Below are 12,322 nucleotides of genomic sequence, written 5' to 3'. Positions count from 1 at the left end.
GTGTCTGGGAGTGAGATTCGGGGCCCGAACCAAATTTTAAAAACATCTAAAAAATAAAATAAAAATAAAAAATTTGGTCAAAATTTGGAGCGGCCGAAATTTGTTTTGTTTTACAAAACCTGAACTTTGAAATCGCGCCATGGCTGGTCAAGGCGACGGGATGCCAGTGGGAGAGATAGAGGGGTTAGGAGTAACCCAGGATCAAATGGAGGGGAGCAATGAGGAGGCGGTTGAGGGAGTATCAGACGCACAAAATGGCGTCCTCGCGCACGTGGTTGTAGCGGCACCAAATTTTGCCGCACCCGTGACCGAAGCAGCACCAAATGGCGCTGCGCACGTGATCGCGGCAGCCGAGCCGGAGATACCAGGGTACATGCGATTTTTTTATGGACCAATTGAGGGCAAAAATGGATGCTCATAGTGAGCGAATGAGGGACGAAAGGAGGGCTAACAGTGAGCGATTGTTAAACAAAATGGAAGCAATAACGAACAGAATGGGTGACCGCATGCAAAAATGTGGGGAGACCATGGATCGCATGGTGGGCGAAAGGGTCCCAGGGGTGCACGAGGAGGTAAAGCGGGTCGAGAAGCGCTGGTTGAGCGAAGTGGAGGAAAGCACGGGTACAATGACGGGGGTAGAAATCGCGACACGGGGTTTGGAAAAGCCGGCGACCGATGAGGTAGAGGGTGTTTTATTAAAGCCAGCGGTCGTCGAGGTGAGTAAAGAAAAAGCGGAAGTGGGCATTGAAATTGAAGAGATGACGGAGGTAGCCCGGGAATTGCAGGGAGAAATGGAAAATGTACAAAGTCCCTGCTCAAATCATGATGATGTACTCGCTAATCCAAATGGAAGTTTGCAGGTTTTGGTGCAGGGACGAAGAAGAACCCCGAAGGTGAGACGTGCTGTGTATTGTGCTGGGAGATTTTGTAAAAGGATGTTTAGCGACAAAAGAATTGTCGCGCGCTTGGGATCGAGGAAGCATCCGGGCGTTGGTGAAGGGTCCCGTGTGAGTGGAAATGGCACGCGTGTGGAAAAAAAGTGTGCGTCAAGGGGTGAGCGTGTTACGAAGCGCGAGTGTGATACCGAGTGCGAGCGAGAATGCACGTCGGGGTGTACGGAGTGTGACACGAATAGTGAGTTGGTGATGGCGCAGGTGCGAGAGGGCACATCGGAGCGCGAGTGTGAAACCGAGTGCGAGCGAGAATGCACGTCGGGGTGTACGGAGTGTGACACGAATAGTGAGTTGGTGATGGCGCAGGTGCGAGAGGGCACATCGGAGCGCGAGTGTGAAACCGAGTGCGAGCGAGAATGCACGTCGGGGTGTACGGAGTGTGACACGGAGAGTAAGGTGGTGGTGGAACGTGTGCGAGGAAGCACACCTGAGTTGGTGGTAGCGCGAGTGTGGTAGAGCCCGTGTGAGCGCGTTAGTGGGTGGATGCCAGAGTGCACGCCCATGGTGAGTGTTACGGAGGACGTAACGGAGGAGAGGTGTGCGCAAGAGTGTGCGCGAGAGGTGTGGTGTGTAACAGGGAGAGCGTTGGTGGAATGTACGGACGGCGTTGGAACGCCGGGTTTTGTGAGGGTGAAAGGGGTAGCGTATGCGTGTGAGCATGCAAGTAAAGCATCGACGGTAACCGGGTTAGCGGTTAGGGCGACGGATAGCCGATGCGAGCACTCGGGGCGCGGGGTGCTTTGTTGGGTGCGAGGCCCGGCGCGGGTCGATGCTGCGTCGCTTCTCTTCGAAGCGTCGTTGCCGATTCGGGCTTGGCCCCGCCCCGCACGGTCGAGTCCGGGCTTTGTCGGGCGAGGCGACCGGTCCGGTTCAAGGGCGAGTGGGAGGAGGCGGAACGGTGCCCCCTTGTGGGGACGGGGTTCCGACCGGGGGAGATTGAGCCATCGGGCCCGGGACCGCAAGGTGCCGCGCCGAGATGCTGCGTGGAGCCTCGGTCCAACCAAACCACCTCCCTTGAACCGAAAGCCGGACGGATTCAACCTGCAGGCGACCAAACCACCCGAATTCATTGCTCGGCTTTACGAACCGAGTTTAATGATGTCACGACGCACCGAGGCTAGGATATAGTGGACTGTGATGATGATAGTAGTGATTTGATACGAAATTTATAATAGTGGGTAGAATTGGCAGTAAATGGAAAATTTTTGATTTGTGGAATTTGGATGTGCAAAATTGATAGTAGGACCTCCCCGATGTGGTGGGATGGCAAATCCACCATCCCTCACAGACAGTGGGGCAAATGCGCTATAGTTTATGGGGTTGATGGCAGTGAAAACTAGCCCGGGTGGGTTAGGATATCGTGTGTAGGGCCCTAGAAGATGACATTAGGTGACGCTAAGATTAGTTAGTGACTGATACCTGTAGTGGGGACGCAGGTAGTTTAGGGTGGATGATAATGACGTGGGAGCGCAATAGTTTAAAGGGACGACTGAGAAGCGCAAGGTTCAGAGGGGAGTAGTTAGCTGAGATGATGCCGTGTGTGTGAGGATTGAACAGGTGTGATTGAACAGGTGGCACCAGGTGATTGCACAGGTGTGCAACGACAGGTGAATGGAGGACAGGTGTATGGAATAAATGGTATGGAGTATTGGAATGGATGGTCGTGGAGTGAGTATGGTGGAAATTGTGGAGTGGAGTGGATGGTGCGAAGGTGTGAATGGGGGAAGAGGGGACCCCCATCACGGATACCCGGGGCGGGTAGAGTAAGTGTTAGGTAGAGGGTATAGGTAAATTGTGGTTGGATATTGGCATCTGTGGTGCGGGTGAAAGAATGGTCTTTGGATGGGTGCATTAGTGTTGTGGAAATGGCTGGGCGTGTAGCCTGTTAGTGTGTGTAGTTGGTTTGGGCACTCCACCACTGTGAGGATGTCGGCCAGGTGAGGCCGCAGGTGGGCTCTGGGAGCCGGTAGTAGTGGTGGATGGGGCCCGAGGATCCGGAGGACGGACCCGGGTAGCCCAGTGCCAGAGGGCACCAAGGGGTGACAGAGCCAGGAGAGGGCCTTCCCCAGTTAGTTAGGTTAGGGTGAGGAGCTAGGTAAGCTCGGGTGGCAACTGCAGTGGTGGAGGTGTGCAGGTGGGTAGACCTGCTGGGAGAGCTACACGTCGCAGCCCAGAAATTGTGCGAGGGCACCGGGAGATGAATCGGGGGAATGAGACCCCACATTGAGAAGCACCACAGTTTGGTCAATGGGAATTGGTTTTTAGGACCCATAGTGTAAGTTGGCCAATGGATTGGCAGGGAGAGATCCCGGGTAGTGTAAAGTGTGTTAATGTCATTTAGAAAGTAGTTAGGATGAAGTCTCCTCGCACCATCTGCATCCACTCACCTGAGGTGACAGGTACTCCGCACCATGCCATGTTTAATTATTTTTACTGTGCAAATGTTTGGATTGTGAGACGCATCATGACGTGGGTGTGACATTGTGCTTTGATGTTCCATCTCTGCCTCCTTATGAGGATTGATGATGAATTTGGTGATGGCAAATTTTGAAGTAGAGGGATTGTGGAGACGAATTTGGTATAGGGGAAATATGGGGAAGACGTGACAGTAGTGACGAATTTGTAAATGTGTAGATTTTTGTACATATGGGGTAAGGGCAAGGGTAGGGTAGGTGACAGGGGGGTGACGTACGGTAGGGACGAGCTTTCTCACTTCGCCCTCCGTACGCATTTCGCCTTGCATTGCCTTATTGATGTGTACCCTTGTGACCTTACCCCTCGCTCAATTGTCTATCTTTTGTCTCCCACATGACCTGTGCGCCATTGGGTGCCGAGGGGAGCGTGCGTGAGTCCTCCATTGTGCGCCCGGAATTCCCAGAACCAGCTGTCTGCATCGATGCACCACATTATGGACCACAGGTCTGTGGCCGAGCACCACTTATGGACCCCATGGGTTGGGGCATGGCCCCTCTGCTGGAACCGGCCATGAGGGCCCGAAATCTTGCTGGCGGACCTTGGCCACAGGGCACCGATGCCCCACAGGTGAACCACACTAGTCGGCCCTGTGGGCCATAAATAAAATAAATAAAAATGGACACATTGGGTGCCAGTTTTAATACAAATAGGCCGCCAGTAAGCAAAGCAAAAGAATGACAACATCTGGAAGACCAAATATAATAACCAGCAGAGGGAGCCGAAGAGCAAGAGATCACCTGCAGGGTTAGGGGTTGTTGATTTATTTTTTATTGTTAAACAATGGTGACTGCACCGATTGGTGCTTGGGTGTGTATTGGTGCGTTTTTGGGTGCTTTCATGGTGCATTGATGCAGAGCAGACTGTCTCCCCCCCAGAAAGAACAATCACAGGTCCTGGGTTAGTTTTGTAAATAAAAATAGCGTCATTGTAAATAATGCTTCCCACCGTCAGTGTATAGTTTGAAGACCATTCCGCAATTCGGTTAACTGTGGGCGTAAGTCTGTTAGGCAGGGTGCAATGGAGCAGCGGGACACATTTATTTATGTTTTAAAACTGTCGCACTCAGGGTCAGGCTAAAAGTAGAGGGAACTACACCTACGTGTCACACTAAATAAAAGTTGTAGGCCCGGGACGTGCCTAAGAGGAGCGGAGGGTGCAGTGTTGCGGAGATGAGGACTGTATTTTTTTGATTGTGTGCTGTATTATTATTATTATTGTTTATTCTGCGCCCCCCTACCTCCGGAGCTGTGTAAAGGTGAAAGGGCATCCCATAATTAGTCCACAAGCATACACATCAGCCAAATAATAGAATACCCCTGTTGATAGTTATCTCTTATTCTGTGTTTTAGAGTAAGGCTGTGTCTCCCATTAATTGAAGTACTCCATTGCACCAGTGAAAGAGAATAGATCCCCTTTCATTCCCATCCCCAAAATCTCCATTCCCTTTTACATCCCCTCTCGGCATTGCCAAGCCTCGATTGCCCATATTACCTCCCCTCCAAAACCGCCATTGAACATGTGCTCGAGTCGGGGAAGAAAGGCGTGCCCGCCCGTCGTCATCAAGGGCGGAGCCAGAGGGTCGCGCGACCAACCAGGGCCGAGGTGAGCACCCCGATGGGCGTGTCCTGAAGGCCGGCGGCTTAATCGCCGGAGGCGTTATAAAGGCGCGCACGCAAGAAGCAAGAGAGAGAGTCGTGAGTTGGTCGTCAGTGGAGGAGTCAGTCAGTGGAGTCGGTGGTCAGTTGGTTGCGTTGGTTGCGGTGAGGAGTCGGTGGTGGTGGTCAGTTGGTTGCGTTGGTTGCGGTGAGGAGTCGGTGGTAAAGAGTGAACGAACGCACAAGAAAGAGTTGAGGGTTTGGACCAGACGAGTCGGACAAGGCCTGGCAAAGCACGCGACGTCCACAGCAGCCACAACAGCAGCTTGGGGGCCTGAACGGCGGTTTGGAGCAGGGCCGTGAAGGAACGGCGGCTGCTAAACGCGCCGGTTGTGCTGCAGGACCCCCTTGGACCCTCCTCTCCCTCCAGCCATCCACCTCCTGCCTTTCCACCCTTCTTGTGTACGTGAGTTTGTTTTGTTTGTTCTGTCCCTGGGTTAATTAAGTCTGTATAAGCTAATAATTGCACTGTCTCTGATTCTTCTGTATATTATTTTATTATCTTTCCTTCTCCTTGGTTACTTTGAGCATGTAAATAGTAGGAATAAATTTAGTAGTATTTCCAACCTTTTTGTCTTCTTCTTCTTCTTCACATCCGTGTCGCCTTTGTCTTTTCCCTATTGAATAGCTGCGGTGCGATCCGGCCAACGTTTGGGTGGAATCGGGTGAGTCGGGGATCCTGTAACGGTCGCGGTTGGACCATCCGCTCGGCCCATCATAACATCTAAAACCGCGTCTGTAACAATACCTTCTTCAATACATTAATGATAAAAGCAAATCACCTTATTTAAATTCCATCATTGCTTTTTCCAAAGACAATCTCATTTGCAAATGAAAGCAATTGAACATATTTAGAAACGATTACATCACTCCGAGCGGTTAGCCCGATGATGTCATTACAGGGATTCCGACTGCTGCCTGGTCTTATTGACAGTACAACTGTACCGCCTTTACTTTGTCAAACATTTATTAGTAACTGAAAGAGGACCGGAAGTCTAACAGCGACGTAGCTGGGCTTGTAAAATATTGTTACGGATCTCGGGATCGGCGCTCCCCTTATCAAGGGGGGGGGGGGGGGGTTAATCCCCTTGTCTTTTTAGCTGGCCGTCCCGAGTCCTGGGGGTTATAACGTCCTTCCCGGCGTGGCGTTAGATAGGGTTTGTTAGGCCTCGGGGTTCACTACTACCTAAGTACCAACGCCGGCCGGAAACGAGGGAATAACTCCCGCTCTAACTACGGATATGTTGGAAAATGCCGAGCGGTTAGCGATCCGAGCTGTTAACAATGAGACTAAACCCGATTCTGAGTGGTCCTAATCGTGCCACATGTACTCAATTGAGAAAAGACGAAAGCGAAGGGATTAAGACGAAACCAGAAAGAACAGGTGAATTTATTACAAACAAAAAGAGGAAAGGAAAGAATGTACAAGAAAGGAAGAAGAAGAAGCAGGACACAGGGCAATCTTAAAGCAGTCTTATTCTATACCCCAGACACGCACACACTCACACGGGGATTGTAGCTGGTAGGTGGTCAGGTAGAGGGTCCGGTGATGGGGTCCAGGCTCCAGGTGAGGCTCCAGTCCAGGCTCCGGTTCAGCGGGTGAGAACCCGGCAGGCAGCTCCGCGTATCTTGGAAACGCGACCGGACCTTACATATAGCGGGGAGGGGGGGAGGCTGGTGTCCCGTCCGTGTGCGCTCCTGGACAAGTCCGTTAATAAGCGTGTCTCCAACCAAACTCGTGCGCATTTCCAACCAACCTCGTGCGCATTTCCCAATCACTCGTATAAGCGCGTCTCCAACCCGAGTCCTTTTTACCGCCAACCTTCCACTCGAGTGCTGCCGCATCTCTCTCTATCAAAGGGCTTTGCGTTCGCGCTTATATAACGTGCCACGTGATCACTACGCGGGCCTCAAGGCCACGCCTGTCGGTGATGTTACATCAGCCCTGGTTGGCTGGTGAGGGCTTACCGGCCACGCCTTTGACGGCTGGTTGACAGGCCACACCACCTTCTTGGCGTTCCGCCCCCTTTTTCCTCGGGCCTGACCGCATGGTTTATGGCGGCACTTGAGCGAACGCTAAGGCACCGACTGTAGGGGCGCGTAATGGCGTCGCTTGGAGAGGGAGGTCGCAAAATGGACGGAATGGGCCTAATCTTATTTGATTGACGCAACGCAGATTCAACTATTGGAAACACGGCCTTATCTAAAACACATAATAATGAAATAACTAAAGTTATATGGTGGCCTACGTGTTGCTTGTGGACTAACTAGGGGTGCAACCTTTAACCTTTTAATAATGGGATATTTACAAGTAATTATTTACAAGTGAGGGTTCTAAAACCGCAACAATATATACCACAAACACACATGATTGGCTTTTTAAACAGTCGCTAATGCTGTTTATAACATTAAACAAAGAAATTTTGAGGAATCTCGACATCCGTGAGGTAAGTTTTACTTGCAGAACTGCGCGAAGATCTATTGTAATCTATACACCCCACAAGGGTTAGAGGTGTGCTCATTTACCAAGCAGCTAGCTATCGCTTGTCAAGCCAGCCATTCCTTAAGGGTTTTGAATGGAGTGCTTGCTCGAATGCTTAAACCACTTCGCGATCTCTTCACAAGAAACTTGGGAAATGAACACACACCCAATGTTCTTGAGACCCAACCATAGAGAGACTGTAATCTTTATACCCCAAAGAGGAATGACCCTTCCTGCCGCTCCCGTAGTGAACAGGTGTACTCGTAAATTAAAATGTCGTCGGTGGAGTAAGCCCGGTAGCCGAAAGCCCGGGAATGATGGAGACACACCCGTTCAGTGAGCAGCCATGATGGAACTACTTTATTATACATACGTCACAGGAACGCATCATCATTCCCTCATTAGCATATGTATTAGCTGTACTTCTATAACATCTTCCCCAACAAATAAGCCTGAAAGGCTTCAACCCCCCAATTACTCATAAGCAAAAAAAAATGTTTCATAAACGGTTATTTCTAAAGTATCAAACTCGACCACATATCAGAACAAAAACCAAAGCAAACTGAGCGATACCATCAGGGTGGAGTACCGGACATTAGTATCCGGGATAAATAATCCAGGCCGCCATTATTCTGGCCCAGAACCTCTTTTTTTTTTTCTTTTTTTTTTCTTTTTTTTTTGTATACAAGATCGAGGCTCGTGAAAGAGCGAACACTAATCACACAGAAAGACAAACCGACACATAAAACATATAACATCGGGAGCGGTAGACAAGATGGGGAGAGAGGGGGAAGGACACAAACACAACATTTGAGAGCAGGGACCGAGAGACATGGAGACATCGAGAGATCTGAGAGAGGGCGAGGGCTTTGGGGTGGGGCATGGGAAGGGGGGGGGGGGTGGGAGGGAGAGGTATAAAACATATGGATACTGCCAGGACTTCCAGGAAAGAAGTTGGAATTTCAAACAAGGTGGATCTGGGGTGAATTAGCGGGGGTAGAAAAGATCAAGGTTTTGGATGGGGGAAGATAAGAGATGGTGGTGAACAGCTGTTTTAAAGACCTGGAGGGAGGAGTGGGATTGAAGGGAGTGAGGGAGTTTGTTCCAGAGGCAGGAGAAAAGAGGAATGAAAGAGTGAAGGTGAGCAGAGAGCCGAGATTTCGGCAGTTTAACCATCAGAGGGTTGCTGGCAGATCTTGTGCGACCTGTAGGAATATTTGGGGGACAGAGCACAGAGAGAGCTGGGGGTGCAAGGCCGGAGAGGAGTCGGTAGAAGACAGAAAGACCACCTACCTGCCTGCGGTGAGTGAGTGAAAGGCCCTCAGAGATAGCTTCATCGCGGGAGATTCCAATAATTCTGAAAGCTTTGGTTTCAACAGCGTGAAGCCGAGCTAGGTGTGAGGCAGGAGCACCGGCCCATAGGGGAGAACAGTATTCCATTGAGCTGCGGATGAAAGCCTTGTATGTGGTGAGGAGCTCAGGTGTGCCGAGGAAGGACTTCGCACGACGGAGGATGCCCAGTCGGCGACTGGCTTTGGAGGCCAGCTTGGAAATGTGGTTTTCCCAAGAAAGATCATGGCAGATAGTGAGACCCAAAAGCTTGAGCGACAGAACTTCTTGGAGAGGATTGTTGAGAAAGTAGATGGGAGGGTTGTCCAGTCGATCTTTTCGGAGAGACATAGTAAGAGTGTGAGATTTGTCAGGATTGAAAGACATGACATTTGTCAAGACATTTGTCAGGATTATTCTCACTAATATCCGTCACTATTCTTCTTCTCTCTTTAATTAAAGATCAAGTCTTTCAACTGGCTTAACTTTTCTGTCAGAGCGAGTTTTATACTCGACAGCTTTCTCAGAGCCTTCAGTTCCAATATAAATTGGAGTTTCATCCTCGGGCTCTTGAGGTGCTTGAAGTCTTCTGAGCATGGCAATGCAGAAGATGAAGAAGGTACGGAAGTATCAGGTTTGAGGTGGCGTCTGTTCCTTTTAAAAGTTTTGTCACCAATGTGTACACCATACGAGCGAGGAGTTTTAGGTGTCGGGGTGGAATAGATAGTACCCAAGTCGATTGATCACCAGTTCCTACTCTAGCTTTTTCACCGACTGGAAGTTCAGGGAGAGGCTGAGGGGAATGCCTCCGATTGTAGTAGTAAGCACCTCTTTTCTTGGCCTTGTCATCGTTGCTTGTGCACAACATCGGTCATGAACACACCATCACATTGGCTTTCCCCACTGACACCTCGAAGTGCTAATTTTGCAGGTTCCAATTTGGGTTTTGGAGCAAGTTTGTCAAACATCGTTTTATTGAGAATATTCACATCTGTCCCCAGTGTGTATTTTAAAACACACCGAACAGTTGTTCAAGTCAACCATCATACACCACAAATGATCTCGGGAACCCAGAACACTCACACCTCCCAGAAACATGGTATCTTCCTCATGACCAATCACAACATCAACTGCCCTTACACGACAACACCTTCTGTAGTGCCCCATTTTCATGCACCTGTAGCACTTTGCTTTGGCAGCTGGACACGTCTGACTGTCTTTATGTGCAAAACCTCCGCAGCGATTACACTTGGTCATGGGACGAGGTTGAAACGTTTTGTGTGGTTTCTCCTTTTGTCTGCTCAACTCTTCCACAGCGGTTGAGTGGTCCTCTTTAAGACCCATTTTGTGTGGTTTCTCCTTTTGTCTGCTCACCTCTTCAACAGCAGTTGTGTGGTCCTCTTTTTGTTCTGTTCATGGTCCTCAAAATGTTCAAACATTTTGTGTGGTTTCTCCTTTTGTCTGCTCACCTCTTCAACAGCGGTTGAGTGGTCCTCTTTAAGACCCATCTGATCTATAACGAGTTCTCGTTCTCTTTCTATCTGAATTGCCATTTCCAGATTGAGATCTGCCTTCAGTTGTAATTCCAAGGTGAGTTTCTTGTCAGCCAGTCCCAACACGATCCCGGATTTCCTCATTTTTGTCCCCCGTCGCACAGCGTAGCGAAAGGGGGACTATGGCTTTCCCCTCCGTACGTGTGTCCGTCCGTCTGTCCGTCCGTCCGTGTGTGCGTGCGTGTGGGCGTGCGTGCGTAAGCGAAGGACCGCATTCAAATTTGGTCTGTGGGTGCAACCCACGTCAAAATCCAAGATGGCCGCCGCCATGTATGTCTGATGCCATGTATGTCTGAACCTTGTGAGATGAATATCTTGAAAAATAAGCGAAGTACCAACTTCTAATCTGGTGTGTGGGTGTATTTAGGCATAAGGAACAATTCTATTGAAAATTGGGTCGCCACGTCAAAATCCAAGATGGCCGCCGCCATGTATGTCTGAACCTTGTGAGATGAATATCTTGAAAAATAAGCGAAGTACCAACTTCTAATTTGGTGTGTGGGTGTATCTCGGCATAAGGAAGAAGGCTATTGAAAATTGGGTCGCCACGTCAAAATACAAGATGGCCGCCACCATATATATGTCTGAAATTTGTGAGCGAAATATCTCGAAAACTAAGCGAAGTACCAACTTCTAATCTGGCGTGTGGGTGTATCTAGGCACAAGGAAGGTCGCTGTTTAAAATTGGGTCGCCACGTCAAAATCCAAGATGGCCGCCGCCATGTATGTCTGAACCTTGTGAGATGAATATCTTGAAAAATAAGCGAAGTACCAACTTCTAATTTGGTGTGTGGGTGTATCTCGGCATAAGGAAGAACGCTATTGAAAATTGGGTCGCCACGTCAAAATCCAAGATGGCCGCCACCATATATATGTCTGAACCTTGTGAGTGAAATATCTCGGAAAAATAAGCGAAGTACCAACTTCTAATCTGGTGTGTGGGTGTATCTAGGCACAAGCAAGAAGGCTGTTTAAAATTGGGTCGCCACGTCAAAATCCAAGATGGCCGCCGCCATGTATGTCTGAACCTTGTGAGATGAATATCTTGAAAAATAAGCGAAGTACCAACTTCTAATCTGGTGTGTGGGTGTATCTAGGCATAAGGAAGAACGCCATTGAAAATTGGGTCGCCACGTCAAAATCCAAGATGGCCGCCTCCATGTATGTCTGAACCTTGTGAGCGAAATATCATATCATAGCATGTTTTCTGCGTCTTCCACTTTGTCAACTCGCATCACTTCACCGACGGGGGACCTAGGCGTAACGCTTGTTATCATGGAAACCACAGCACTTAGCACCAGCGTGAAGGTGCCGCACACCACAGATTCATCCGCTTGCTGTTTCATTGATCGGAATACAGCCCTTTCATGAATCACGTTACGTTTGGGAATGAAATAGGCATCAAGTTTCCTCAACATCATCTGTAAGTCATTCTCATTTTCACCAGGATGGTCACCATCAACAGCAGGAGTATAGGTAAAGGTGCTGACGACATCTTCTGCATCCGGACCCATCGCATAAATAAGGGTACTCACTTGAACCTCCCCCGTTTCTCCAGTGAGCTTCCTCGCTTGGGAGTATCGATCAAACGGCCGTTTCCAGCAGGACCATCCAGCAGGCTTTGAAAAGTCGAAGTTTTACGGTAGATTAAACTTCGCCATGGCCCAGAACGATCTCCAAAACGATAACTGCAGACTTAACTACAATTCGACCGATTTAACAATCGCCGAGTAACACCGCTGCCACCATGTAACAGTAGCCGAAAGCCCGGGAATGATGGAGACACACCCGTTCAGTGAGCAGCCATGATGGAACCACTTTATTATACCTATGTCACAGGAACGCGTCATCATTCCCTCATTAGCATATGTATGA

This window comes from Myxine glutinosa, chromosome 13 (genome assembly GCF_964187855.1).
Source record: "Myxine glutinosa chromosome 13, kmMyxGlut1.1, whole genome shotgun sequence".
NCBI classification, from domain to species: domain Eukaryota; kingdom Metazoa; phylum Chordata; class Myxini; order Myxiniformes; family Myxinidae; genus Myxine; species Myxine glutinosa.
Note: the sequence above shows the minus strand (reverse complement) of the source record.